General features: G+C 38.8%; 1 protein-coding gene and 1 long non-coding RNA gene across 6 annotated transcripts in view; one reads left to right on the top strand and one right to left on the bottom strand.

The window, feature by feature from the left end:
* Positions 1–12,187, bottom strand: part of AGBL4 (AGBL carboxypeptidase 4) — a 1,471,661-nt gene that overhangs the window by 1,008,910 nt on the left and 450,564 nt on the right. The window lies entirely within an intron of this gene.
* LOC139182244 (uncharacterized) overlaps positions 1–12,187 on the top strand; it is a 28,524-nt gene that overhangs the window by 4,805 nt on the left and 11,532 nt on the right. The gene's annotated exons all lie outside the window — the stretch shown is intronic.

Genomic DNA, 12,187 nt, shown 5'->3' with positions numbered 1-12,187 from the left:
TGGACTACAGTTCATAGGGTTGCAAAAGAGTTGGACATGACTTAGCAACTAAACAACAGTAACATCTACCTTTTATGTGCTTTTTTGTTCACCCTACTTCCCAACCTAGGTAGGAGTAATTACTTCTAACTTTTCTTAAAACACTTGTAACGTTTTAGTACATTAACTTATTTATACAGCAATCTTTCTTTATAGACTAGGAGCTTCTAGTAACTAGAGATTGGGTCTGATTCACTGCTATACCCTCATGGTCCAGCTTAGGGACTGGCATACAATTGGTGTTCAAAGACTATTGTTGAGTGAATGAAAAAGAAATGGTATCATCCATTGGTTAACCTGGACACTGTCTTTGAAACAACTTAGAGGTGTGGCTGAATAACTGAGTACAAAATATATCGAGACCCATGGACAGTCTTTTATTGTAATAACATTTTTTTTTATCATGCTCTTCTTTTTCTTTTCTCCTTTTGCCGAATACTAACCTTTTATCTTATGTCCTAGATTCCAGTCCTTCCAGCCTCTCCTAGGACACCCTCCATCTGTTATACCCTCTCCCTCATACATTTTCAATCGTATGCCCTCCACTGGCTCTCTCATCTCTCCCTAAAAACATGTTTAATTTCTCTTTAGCCCAAATCTTTTGTTTGATTAGGCTTCCAACGTAAGGTAGACTCCATTTCTTCCATTCCTATGATATTGTTCTAGTCTACCTTTCATCTGGACTAAATGATGTTTCTGCCTCCAATCTTACCCTATTCCAATCCATCCTTCACACCAATGCCAGGGTAAACTGTAAAATACAAACAAAGACATATCATTCTTCTGCTTAAAACTCTTTGATATGTTTTCATCACTTACTGGGTCAAGGCCTACTACTTATTACGGCATTTGAAACTCTGCACAACTTGTATTTCTGAGATATTTCCTGCTATCCTCCCATCTGTTACCCATTACACCCCACTTTTACCTTGATTATATGAGCCTTTGGTAATCTTTGAGCACAGAGCATGTGCTTTTACCATATTCTATATTTTCTCATGTTCTTTCTTCTTCCTCATATCTTCATGGTAGAATTAATTGTAATCTCTTCATGCATATGACTCTATCTTAGCACTGCTCATATAAAAGATGTTTTCCTCTGATTGTGGGCTCTCTGCTGTGTAGTAAGGATTAGTTTCAGAACTAACAAGATAAGGATCCCCTAAAGGAACTATCACTCATGAATTCATTCCCTATCCTAAGTGTTAGCTAAGTGCTGCTTCTGTGTCAGGTACTGTGCTGTGTACTGCCACTGATACAGTTAGGCACATAGCAGATGCTCATGCAGGGACACATATCAGAAAAAAACAGTTTAAGATGAATTAACTCTTCCATTTTTGTCTTGTACCCTCAAAATCAAGCATGGAGCCTGGCAAGCAGGAGTGCTTAATAAATGTTTATGAATCAAAGAGAAATGAATGATCCTACATAGATGGATGAGGCAGCTAAGGCCACCAAACAGGATTGTTTCTTAAGGGTTCTTATTCATACTGCTGCTGCTGCTTCTGCTGCTAAGTCACTTCAGTCGTGTCTGACTCTGTGCGACCCCATAGATGGCAGCCCACCAGGCTCCCCCGTCCCTGGGATTCTCTAGGCAAGAACACTGGTGTGGGTTGCCATTTCCTTCTCCAATGCATGAAAGTGAAAAGTGAAAGTGAAGTCGCTCAGTCGTGTCCGACTCCTAGCAACCCCATGGACTGCAGCCCACCAGGCCCCTCCATCCATGGGATTTTCCAGGCAAGAGTACTGGAGTGGGTTGCCATTGCCTTCTCCGTCTTATTCATACAGTGTCACCATTAATTGACACATTCTTTGAGATGTGATTTTTAAATAATGGTATACCCCCTCCTAAGTCATTAACAATGAGAAAAAAAAAAAAAAACCTGCTAAATTTCAATGAGGAGTTGGAAAATATTATCCACTAATATATCCTTTATGATGATTCTTTCAAAAGCAGCAGAATTACTATAGGTAACTAACTATCAAGTTATGGTATGATATGGCAACTGCCAAGGACATCTTTCCATAAATTTTTCTAAATGGGAGCCTTAGCCCTCTTTACTCAACCCCACCTCATCACCTTCAATCAACTTTAGCTAATAGCAAGAAAAACAATAAAATAAATAAAATGGAATTTTCACATGCTTTAAGGGCAAGAAAGTTAATGATATGTTGCCACTAAAATTTCTCATTTTCTCTTATATCAGAATTTGGCCATAAATGAAACAATGAAAAAAGTTACAGCCTCCTCAAGTGTGCCCAATCAGATAAAGAACACTTAATTAATGAGGCTGCATGGATATTTTCAAATATTCTTCAAACCTGTGCATAGACTCCAAGAAGGGATAATGAATACTAAATTCAGTCACAGGTATTTTAAAGATAAAAGAATTGAGGCTTATAGGAGACAGACTTACTCAAGGTTAAATAATGAATGGAAGGCAGAGTTACACCAGAACCCAAGGTTCCTGCCTCCCACTTTGGTTCCTTTCAAGGCTTTCTAAATTAGAAATTATCAGCCCATAGACTTTCTAAAACTTATTGTGATCATAAAGATAATCTATTTTATTCAGTACCACCATTCAAAGCAGCCAACATAGAAGAATCATGTAAGAACAAACTAAATCCTAATGTGGAAGTTTCTTCCAACCCTGGTAATGAGAAATTCAGGAGATGGTATTTTAAAGAAAAGACTACAGAAACCAGTGACAAAAGAAACTCACCCAGCCAGACAATGATACTGCATAATTTGAGAAAAAGGAGAGAATCATGAAAGTGCTTGGATGACAAATGGAAACAAACAAGAACTCCTGGAGATCCTGTTTCATTGCCCAGCTCTTATTAGAGTTCCCAAAGTTTGCTGTATATCTGAGGTGGAGGGAGACTGATTCCAAGTCAGTACTGGGAAGTACCTTTTCACCATAACAGCAGCCAAATGTGGAACAGGCTGCCTGCGAAGTCAGAATTTCCTTCTAATTGGAGACAACCAGACAGAGGCTGGGCATTGCAAAGGAGACTCTACCCATTTGGTGGAAAGGGCTTTGTGAATATACCCCATGATTTCCTGTATCTTTTCCAACCCTGAGATCCTATTACTCCATGGTGGAAGCTTAACATTGAGATGATTTGGGTTTGGATTTGGGGGTTTTCTTGTGTCCCTCAAATTATACCACAAAACTAATTGCCTATACTTCCTCTTCAAATGAATTCAAGTGATTAACTACTTAATAAGGCAATGTATAACATTTATACTTTGTCCTACCTACTTTCAAAGAGAATGGGTTGCCTTTCTGGGTACACAGTGTCCTCCATCAACATTCAGAAGTTGTTTTGTGGAAGTTGCTCAGTAACCTAATGATCTTTTGATGAATCTGTGGCAGAGAAAGTGGTCTCCATGTCCTATTCCTCCGCCATCTTGAAGTGTTCCAGAAAAACATCTACTTTTGTTTTATTGACTTTGCTAAAACCTTTGACTGTGTGGATCACAACAAACTGTGGACAATTCTTCAAGAGATGGGAATACTAGAGCACCTTACCTGCATCCTGAGAAGTCTGTATGCAGGTTAACAAGGAACAGTTAGAACTGGACATGGAACAATAGACTGGTTCCAGATTGGGAAAGGAGTATGTCAAAGCTGTATATTGTCACCTTGCTTATGTAACTTATATACAGAGTACATCATGTGAAATTCCAGGCTGGGTGAAGCACAAGCTGGAATGAAGATTGCCAGGAGAAATAGCAATAACCTCAGATATGCAGATGATATCACCCTTATGGCAGAAAGCAAAGAAGAACTACAGAGCCTCTTGAAAGCAAAAGAGGAAAGTGAAAAAGTTGGCTTAAAGCTCAACATTTAGAAAACTAAGATCATGGCATCTGGGCTCATCACTTCATGGCAAATAGATGGGGAAACAATGGAAACAATGAGAGGCTTTTTTGGGGGGGAGGGGGCTCCAAAATCACTGCAGATGGTGACTGAAGTCATTAAATTAAAAGACACTTGATCCTTTGAAGAAAAACTAGGATCAACCTAGACAGCATATTAAAAAGCAGAGACATTACTTTACCAACAAAGGTCCGTCTAGTCAAAGCTATGGTTTTTCCAGTAGTCTTGTATAGACGTGAGAGATAGACTATGAAGAAAGCTGAGTGCTGAAGAATTGATGCTTTTGAACTGTGGTGTTGGAAAAGACGCTCGAGAGTTCCTTGGACTGCAAGGAGTTCCAACCAGTCAATCGTAAAGGAAATCAGTCTTGAATATTCATTGGAAGGACTGATGCTGAAGCTCCAATCCTTTGGCCACCTGATGTGAAGAACCAACTCACTGGAAAAGACCCTGATGTTGGGAAAGACTTAGGCAGGAGAAGAAGGGGACGATAGAGGATGAGATGGTTGGCTGTCATCACCAACACGATGGACATGAGTTTGAATAGGCTCTGGGAGTTGGTGATGGACACGGAAGCCTAGCGTGCTGCAGTCCATGGGGTCACAAAGAGTCAGACACGACTGAGTGACTGAACTGAACTGAACTGTTACAATACATGCTGGATGTTGGGGTGGGAGATGAGGGTTCTAGGAGTCAGTATATCATGGACCCAGTCATTAACGATGGTCTGGGTCTTCTAAGGTGCTCAACTATACAATGGACTCTCTGTAGTTGTTCTATGTACCTGATATTATCAAAGTCAAAGTAACTTGCTGAATAGTATGACACATCTGAATATGTATGACTTTACCATCTTGCTATAGGAAATGTGCATAATCTTCTTGGCTAATATCAGTTGAATGCCTTCTCTGTGGCAGGTACTGAAATAAGGTATTTCCTGGCAGAATCAGCCCACCAGAGTTGGTAACTTTATTTCTTCAGTTTTAATAAGATGTTAAGTATATTTTCCTAGATCACCCAGCTAAAAAGTGGTTACAAATACAGGCAGCCTTTTGTCAAAGCTTTGTGTTGAACCACTATCCTTTCTCTCTTTCTAATGCATATGCATATATGTATGCATACATACATCTATCTGATGTCTTGACATACAGAGATAAGAGCACACAATTTAGAGACGGGTGGATCGGTGTCTCATTTAGCTTCTGCCAGGCTTGATTGACTTCAAAAAAATCATGTAATGTCTCTAACCCTGGATTACTTCATCTATAAAACTGAGGCAAAACATCTAACAGGTTAAAATGAGATGCCACTTTAAAAAAGTGCTTTGTAAAAGACATATCACCAGAAATATTATTTTGTCTGATCATAGTTATTACAGTCTTAATTCTAGCACTCCCTCTAGATTCCCTTTAACTTCATTCTTTTCATATAACTCAAATTGAGCGACTTCTTACCATCTCCTTTGCTTCTCTAGTTGCTCTTTTCTCTCTCACAGAAAGCAGAAATGGTCTCCAAATTGGCCTTCCTATGCCTCTCTTGCCCCATTTGCTTTGCATTATAAATCAGGTCATGTCTAGCTTCCTACTGCTCTAAGAGAAAAATTTATATTCCATACTGTCACCTAGATATCCTCTATTATCATCTGGCCTGGTTCTTACACTCTTATCTGCCAGGTTCTTACATCTCAGGCCTTACCACTCTCCCCTGCTCACTGTATTCAACCACATTGACTTTTTTTAACAGGTCAAATTCATATCTCACAGGCCTAAAAGATGATGTTATTAAGGTGCTGCACTCAATATGCCAGCAAATTTGGAAAACTCAGCACTGGCAACAGGACTGGAAAAGGTTAGTTTTCATTCCAATCCCAAAGAAAGTCAATGCCAAAGAATGCTCAAACTACTGCACAATTGCACTCATCTCACACACTAGTAAAGTAATGCTCAAAATTCTCCAAGCCAGGCTTCAACAGTACATGAACTAAGAACTTCCAGATATACAAGCTGGATTTAGAAAAGCCAGAGAAACCAGAAATCAAATTGCCAACATCCGCTGGATCATAGGAAAAGCAAGACAATCCCAGAAAAACATCTACTTCTGCTTCTTTGACTACACTAAAGCCTCTGACTGTGTGGATCACAACAAACTGTGGAAAATTCTTAAAAGAGATGGGAATCCCAGGCCACCTTATTGGTCTCTTGAGAAATCTGTATGCAGGTAAAGAACAACACTTAGAATTGTACATGGAACAATGGTCTGGTTCCAAATTGGGAAAGGAGTACGTCAAGGCTGTATACTGTCACCCTGCTTATTTAATTTCTATGCAGTATACATCATGCGAAATGCCACACAGGATGAAGCACAAGCTGGAATCAAGATTGCAGGGAGAAATATCAATAACCTCAGAAATGCAGATGACACCACCCTTATGACAGAAAGTGAAGAGGAACTAAAGAGTCCCTTGATAAAAGTGAAAGAGGAGAGTGAAAAAGCTGACTTAAAATTCAACATTCAAAAAACTAAGATCATGGCATCTGGTCCCATCACTTTATGGCAAATAGATGGGGTAACAATAGAAAGACTGACAGACTTTATTTTCTTGGGCTCCAAAAGTCACTGCAGATGGTGACTACAGCCATGAAATTAAAAAACCCTTGCTCTTTGGAAGAAAAGTTAATGACCAACCTAGACAGCATATTAAAAAGCAGAGACATTACTTTCCCAGCAAAGGTTCCTAGTCAAAGCTATGGTTTTTCAAATAGTCATGTATGAATGTGAGAGTTGGACCATAAAGAAAGCTGAGCACTGAAGAACTGATGCTTTTGAACTGTGGTGTTGGAGAAGATTCTTTTTTTTTTTAACATTTATTTTAATTGGAGGCTAATTACTTTACAATATTGTAGTGGTTTTTGCCATACATTGACATGAGTCAGCCATGGGTGTACATGGGTCTCCCACCCTGAACACCCCTCCATCTTCCCTCCCCATCCCATCCCTCAGGGTCCTCCCAGTTCACCGGCCCTGAGCACCCTGACTCATGCATCAAACCTGGACTGGAGATCTATTTCACGTATGGTAATATACATGGGGAGAAGACTCTTGAGAGTCCCTTGGACTGTAAGGAGATCCAACCAGTCCATCCTAAAGGAAATTAGTCCTGAATATTCATTGGAAAGACTGATGCTAAAACTGAAACTCCAATCCTTTGGCAACCTGATGCGAAGAACTGACTCATTGGAAAAGACCCTGATGCTGGGAAAGACTGAAGACAGAGGAGAAGGGGACAACATACGATGACATGCTTGGATGGCATCACTGACTCAATGAACATGAGTCTGAGCAAACTCCAGGCAATGGTGAAGGACAGGGAGGCCTAGTGTGCTGCAGTCCATGGAATCACAAAGAGTTGGACATGACTGAGTGACTGAACAACCACAAATACTCTCTGTACATACTCTGTGCTCACATCTTCCCACCAGTCATTCTTCTCCATTAGTCAAGATGCTGCCCTTATTCTACCTCCTCATGGAAGCCTTCAGATTCCATCTGAGTCAAAACAGTTCCCCTTCCCCACACTCAACCAGAATTCTCTATTCCTTACTTTGTTTCTTTTCTTTATAGCTTTCTTTCTTTTCTTTATGTTTCTTTTCTTTTATATCCCAAGACAATGAGGACAGGGACTTTGACTTGTTTATAAATATATCACCAATTGACAACCTGAGCCTACTGGTTGACATTCAGATGATTAAAAAAAAAAAAAAATCTTGGACTACAGCTGATTTACAGTGTTGTATTGGTTTCAGGCTGGAGGAGGGCATTGCAACCCACTCCAGTATTCTTGCCTGAAGAATGTCAAGGACAGAGGAGCCTGGCAGGCTACAGTCCATAGGGTTGCACAGAGTTGGACATGACTCAAGTGATATGGCATGCACACATGCCTTGGTCAGGTGTACAGCAAAGTGACTGACATATACACACTGCTGCTGCTGCTGCTGCTGCTACTGCTGCTGCTAAGTCGCTTCAGTCGTGTCTGACTCTGTGCGACCCCATAGACGGCAGCCCATCAGGCTCCCCCATCCCTGGGATTCTCCAGGCAAGAACACTGGAATGGGTTGCCATTTCCTTCTCCAATGCATGAAAGTGAAAAGTGAAAGTGAAGTTGCTCAGTCGTGTCTGACCCTCAGCAACCCCATGGACTGCAGCCTTCCAGGGTCTTCCATCCATGGGATTTTCCAGGCAAGAGTACTGGAGTGGGGTACTATTGCCTTCTCCAATACACACTACTACGTACAAAATAGATAACTAATGTAAACCTGCTGTATAGCACAAGGAACTCTACTCTGTACTTTGTAATGGCCTATATGGGAATAGAATCTTTATTTTTTATTTTTTTATTTATTATTATTATTTTTTTTTTACTTTACAATATTGTATTGGTTTTGCCATACATCAACATGCATTCACCACGGGTGTACACATGTTGCATATATGTATATAAACCATTCTTCCAACACACATCAATCAATTAAAGATACAAAGACTGAAGTCCTGCTTTTCTTTTAAATAAACAGTTCATCCTTTTTATTCACCCTCATCTTTCAAGTCTTTAGTTAGGAACTCGATTCACTGAGCACCAGGAAGAGATGAATGCCTGTGAAACTCAGCCTAAGGATTCCTCCCTTTGGCTTGGAGAGGAAGTCCCTCAACATCAGACCTAAAAATAGAATTTCAGCAGAGCCCTCACCAAGTCTTCTCTTCTGTCTTCAAACCTGCATCTGATTAGGATTTTAGACAACTAGTCACTGCATGCTTGAGCAACTGCAAGGTCTCTCTCATTTAGAGAGGTTCAAGAGGCTCTTTCAAAGCTGTTGCTTAATGAGGCACATTTTACTCTCTGTATGCAGCTCCTCCAGGGTCTTGAGTTGAAATTTTAAGGCATTTTAGTCAGTTATTTCATTCTAAATGATTCCTATAATTTATTTTTAACCTTTTTTTCCTGTCAACTTCCTGCTGTAAGGCCTTGGAGAAGTCACTTCTCTGTATCGGGCCACAATGGCTGTGAACGTTTGTTATATATATAATAAAATCCAATGTTAACATGGGATAATTTTACCTTCCAATTTTCCCCAAGTAACCTTAGATTAATTTGGTAAAAATTTCATTTGTTGCCTTATTAAAAATAAGTAACTTAGAGCTTTTATTGTTGCAGTTTTTAAAATTAGGGGGTTATCTACAGCAATCTTCAGACGCTATCACAGTTCTAGGAAGCCCTTACACAGCTCCTATCATGGCTACTAATTTCAGTGGATGATCTGTGTAGATTATAATCTCCAAAAGTAGGATGCATGGCTTAAACATCTCTGTTCCCCAGCACTTGTCAGTCATAGTATACTACCTATTTGTGCCAACAAAAAGTATGGTATACCAAAAAATAATGGATTTGGAGTCTTAAGCTTTAGGACTTACACCAAGACAAGTTACCTAACCTCTCTGAGATTCAGTTAGCATGATTAATAATAATAAATTCTTGTAGGGGTATTATAAGGATTAAATTAGATGACTGATATGAAACTGTAAACCCTAAAGTACCACATAAAATGTTAACTATGATATTAATGATACCACAGAGTGATACAGTGAAGGGGCTGGGTATTAACATTTTCAAGTTTACAGTGGTAAAGAGGAAATGATTCTTAAGTGGAGGGTCAAAAAATCTGGATCCTAGACTTAGCTCTGCAGTCTATTAACCTGTGTGATTTAATACCAGTCACTTTCCCTTTCTGAGTCTCAAATTCCTTGTTTATATAATTAGGCAGTTAGATGAATGCCAATGCTATTTCAAGCTCTAACATTAAGAAACAGCTCCTTGAAGGCTAGGACTGTCTTTTCCATCTTTGTGTCTTCACTGCCCAGTAGTAGCATTTAATAAATGTTAATAACTGCTTATTTTAACTAAACAGAATTGTGGAGCAGAGGAAACAGGGAAGAGGGACAATTTCAACAAATTTAAGGACATAAAATCAATAAGATTTTGTGACAGATTGGTAAGAGAATAACTGTACTTCAATTGAAATGGAGGTCAGTTGACTAGATTCCAACAAAGGGAACCATCAGTGACTAAGTAACACACCCTCAGCACATCCTTAGAAGGATCAGTTTAAAGAATCTGGGTTATTTAATACAGAAAAGAGAATTCTCAGAGGGTAATGGATCAGCTCTGACAAGCTCTTCATTCAACAAATAGCTTAAAGCTTGGATTCAAGGTATTAGAGACTACTTTGTGTCACTCTTGGATATCCCATTTTGTGTGATACAACAAGGTTGTATATTCAAGAGTTATCATCTTTGACTATATTAGCTCTAAGAGGAGCACAGAATGTGACTGACAGCTGAGAAGGGCCCCCTAATGTGACAATTGTAATTTCTGAACTTAAAGGTATGGTAGTCTGCTGGAGGATTTGGGGGCTGTTTTTTGTATCATGTGTATCTGAGACATATTCTATAGATATCAAGACTCCCAAGATAATGAGGAGGTTTATGGCAACGAGGTTACTTGAAATGGGAAAAATGACTAGAGTATAGAGAGATCAAGTATTTCAACCCCGCCATTTCACTGATAAGAAAATGGGAGACACTTTCCAAGATCATACATTGAGTTAATGTCAGAGCTGCTACTACAAGAAAGGCAACATTTTGTTTGAGTATCTACTATATGTCAGGTTCTGTTAGGCAGCTTTACATGTATCTCAAAATGCCATATACACAGAAGATATATTCAGCAACTTTATTTTATAGATAGATAAACAAGTGTAGAGAGTTCAAGCAACTTGTCCAAGGTTATACAAACATTAAATTTCAGAGTCAGTACTAAACCCACTTTGGCCCATGGGTTCAAATCCTTAGCCCATGTTTGACACTATGCTATTAAATGGAGAACATATATATCCTGGCTTACCAAGGACAGTCTTAGTTTATGCATAGAGTTATCCTAGCATAATTATCAGTAGTACTCCTTCATTAAAAATTTCAGGTTTGAAATATAAATTATATGACCAACCTAATTTTTTACCATGAATTTGAAATGTTAACTTTCAAACAAAAATTAGAGATCCAGGAGCTGGGTGTTCATGGAGCTAACTTTATTACTATTGTATCATCGCAGAAAATTTCTTTACTTCTAAGATTAAAATAAAAAAAGATGTTTGTCCTGCTCACTTGCTTTCTGAGGCTTTCTCTCATCCAAAAGTTAAAAGTTATCAGTAAATAAAGATATTAGTTAGAAAAGGATATGGTGACTGATTAGGAAAAGGATTCTGTCTAACCTAATTCTCAGATGATAAACAAACCACAAGCGTGGAGAATGCCACATCAATTTAAGGAAAACTCTGGGAAGTTATATTAAACATTGAATCAAATCCTTATCCCAACTGAAGTTAGAGTATATATAGCTAACATCCAAATAGCTCTCTACAGTTACTAAATATTTAACTGATTTATGCATTAGTTCATTTTTAATTAATTCATCCAACAAATACTTAGTCCTGTTCTGCGCTGAATGTAAACTAAATACTATAACTCCTCAGAGCAGAGACTGCCTTGGTCTTACTGCTTGCTGAACTCTGAACATCTGGCACAGTGCCTGACACATAACAGGCGCTCAATAAACATGTGTTGGATGAATATTACTGAACATAAAGATTAATAAGAGACAGCCTAAAATTCCACTGTATATTAGAAGAGAAAGGCAAATTAAATCAGAGAACAAATGTAAGTATCAAACAGAGGGAAACCAGGCAACTGAAAAAATGAGAAAGTGGCCAGGTCAGAGAAAACTTCCTGGAGAAGCTGTTTCCTAGGGTAAATTTTAAATAGAGGTTGGCAACACAGGCTTTCATTTGCTTACAAAGACAACCAAAGAAGTGGAGATTGTTACTATTTCGTAGAGAAAGAAACTGAGTCTCAGGGAGCTAAGTGACTTATCCAAGGTTACACTATGTTCACATTAATATACTCCTTCTTTATATTCTTTCTTTAGCACTCAGAAAGTTACAGGGTGAGAATAGGGAGACCTTTGGCAGGGTTTAAAAATAACAGAGGAAGACTTTTTGATATTTTTTAGATTGAAGAAGAGATTCTGAGTACACTTTCTTTGACTCTGGAGAACAAGAAGGAATTAAGTTGGGGCTAGAACAGAGAAAGTATTAAGAGAAAGAAGCAAAGGCAACTTTAACAATGTATTAGTGCATTCTGTCATTCCCAGA

The sequence above is a fragment of the Bos indicus genome, chromosome 3 (assembly GCF_029378745.1).
Source record: "Bos indicus isolate NIAB-ARS_2022 breed Sahiwal x Tharparkar chromosome 3, NIAB-ARS_B.indTharparkar_mat_pri_1.0, whole genome shotgun sequence".
Classification (NCBI taxonomy): domain Eukaryota; kingdom Metazoa; phylum Chordata; class Mammalia; order Artiodactyla; family Bovidae; genus Bos; species Bos indicus.
This window is presented reverse-complemented; position numbering and strand designations above follow the sequence as displayed.